Below are 2,449 nucleotides of genomic sequence, written 5' to 3' on the forward strand. Positions count from 1 at the left end.
ACAAAAAGAAAAAAATAATAATAATAATAACCACAGCAGGAAGCACATCCTTTGCCTGGGACGTTCCTGGTAATTGAAAAGATCAGAGGCTGCGTCAAGTTGATCTGTCGCGTCTCCAAAACAAGTTTCTCTTTGTTACACTCTGTCTGCTCTGTATAAACATTTTTCCAGGGCCAAACCACCCGGAACTAGGCTTCAAACATTATAATTCATGATCAGATCTGACGCCACTGTCCACTGTTGATTAGTAATGTTTCGGTTAATGATACCACATCTGTAGGCACAAGGTTTTACGCCGAACGCCTTCCTGACGCACGCCTGCTTATATAGGCGGGTTTGAGACCGGCACTGAGTTGCAGCGACTTATGCCCTCAGTGGCTGGGAGACCCCAGCGTTGAAAATAATAACAAAAAAATAAATAAATGAATAAAAAGTTGATAACACACGTAAAGTTTATCTAAAGAGGCATAGCAATTACATCACACAGTATTAAGTTGGAGACTCATGATCATCTAGTTTTCTTTTTCCGAATATTACGAAAGGATTTGGCAAAGCGAAAGAATTCAATGCCCTAAACACAATTAGAAAATTTTTCCTTACTAGTTTTATTGTCATTATATGTCTAACGTTTCCTAATTAGAGTAAAGCTAAGAAGGAAAATTGCTTCCCTCTCCTCTGAGAAAAACAGTAACGTTCAAATATTCCAGTCTTCAAGTCACAAAAAGTGGCATCAATACGAACATATCGAAATTAACACTGAGGAATGCAAAGCCAATAAACAGTATTTTGATATAAATGGTTCAGAAGTCTCAAAGTGTGGTGCATAATACTGTTTCTTTAAAGATTTCTAGACATATATTAATTTGTCAAAATCAAGCCAATATTTCCCATCACCATCAGGATCTAATGTTGATCCCCAGACTTGACCTCACGTGTGGGCCAGTTGAGGGTTTCCCAGCGAGGTGAGCCTCTTGTCTCTCTCGCCGCCACGAGGGTAACATTTGTACATTACCATTACTCTTTCTGTCTTTTTGGATTTAGCTTGAAGAAAAGAAAAAAAAGAAAGAAAAAATATATCAATAACTATATATATATATATATATATATATATATATATATATATATATATATATATATATATATATATATATATATATATATATATATATATATATAAATGAATATCACTCACTCACTTGCACAGTCAATCAGGAAGGTATGCAGACAACAGCTCCGACGAGGAGAGAGAGAGAGAGAGAGAGAGAGAGAGAGAGAGAGAGAGAGAGAGAGAGAGAGAGAGAGAGAGAGAGAGAGAGAGAGAGAGAGAGAGAGAGAGAATTAAAGTAAGGATAATGAAAGGAAGAAGAGGAGGTCTCTCTCTCTCTCTCTCTCTCTCTCTCTCTCTCTCTCTCTCTCTCTCTCTCTCTCTCTCTCTCTCTCTCTCTCTCTCTCTCTCTCTCTCTCTCTCTCTCTCTCTCTCTCTCTCTCTCTCTCTCTCTCTCTCTCAGTCTCCCCAGCAATGTAAGCCAATAACCGAGCCATGTCATAGCCCGGCCCATCATGCAATAAAGACCAATAAAGAAACGATATTTTGACGACGGGAGGAGGAGGAGGAGGAGGAGGAGGAGGAGGAGGAGAGGAAGAGAAGGAGAAAGAGAGGAGGAGGAGGAGGAGGAGGAGGAAGAGGAGGAGGAGGAGGAGGAGGAGGAGGAGGAGGAAGAGGTAACTTCACACGTGGCGAATGAAAAATAAAAGTTAGTTCAGGGATAGCTGCAATACTATCATTAGTAGCAGTAGTAGTAGTAGTAGTAGTAGTAGTAGTAGTAGTAGTAGTAGTAGTAGTAGTAGTAGTAGATGTAGTTTTTGCTGTAGTAGCAGAACCAGCAGCACCAGGAGCAGTAGTAGTAGTAGTAGTAGTAGCAGTAGTAGTAGTAGTAGTAGTAGTAAAACGCCTTGGTGGGCGGTGAAGGAGCGTCGCTACACACCAGTGCACGACACCCACCAGGAGCATCTAGCAGCGCCTTGCCACACAACTGCCAACTTCATTTCACTGGAACTCAGAACCTGCCTAAAGTCGACGGTCTGTCACACTATCAATCAGTAGCACGTTTAAGTCTGCGGCGTCTACTGGTGTGTGTCGAGTCTCACTGAGATCACATTTAATAGGTGATACTTCCTGAATACTGACTGCATCTTTGTTCATTGTATCGCTCCTGGTAAACTCACTATTGATCATAGGAATCTCGTTGTGGTCTTGTTTTGGGGCTTGAGAGTTGTATTGTATCATGATATGCTTGAAAACAATAAACTCAGAAGAAAAAAAGACGGGTTTGTTAAAAGTGTAACATTTGGATATATCCAATATAACACTTCAACTGGTTATAACTCAAAACTTTATTGAAAACGAATCTCTGTTTTGTACGTCGTTTCATAGAAAATTTAATTCTGC

At 40.1% G+C, this 2,449-nt stretch overlaps 1 long non-coding RNA gene across 1 annotated transcript in view; it reads right to left on the bottom strand.

Annotated features, from left to right (window-relative positions):
- Positions 1–445: 445 nt before the first annotated feature.
- The window catches only part of LOC135105819 (uncharacterized), a 125,350-nt gene continuing 123,346 nt past the window's right edge, over positions 446–2,449 (bottom strand). Inside the window, exon 3 of the long non-coding RNA XR_010271018.1 lies at positions 446–1,041. This is a non-coding gene — a long non-coding RNA (uncharacterized LOC135105819). The remainder of the gene's footprint in view (positions 1,042–2,449) is intronic.

The sequence above is a fragment of the Scylla paramamosain genome, chromosome 12 (assembly GCF_035594125.1).
Source record: "Scylla paramamosain isolate STU-SP2022 chromosome 12, ASM3559412v1, whole genome shotgun sequence".
In the NCBI taxonomy this organism is placed as follows: domain Eukaryota; kingdom Metazoa; phylum Arthropoda; class Malacostraca; order Decapoda; family Portunidae; genus Scylla; species Scylla paramamosain.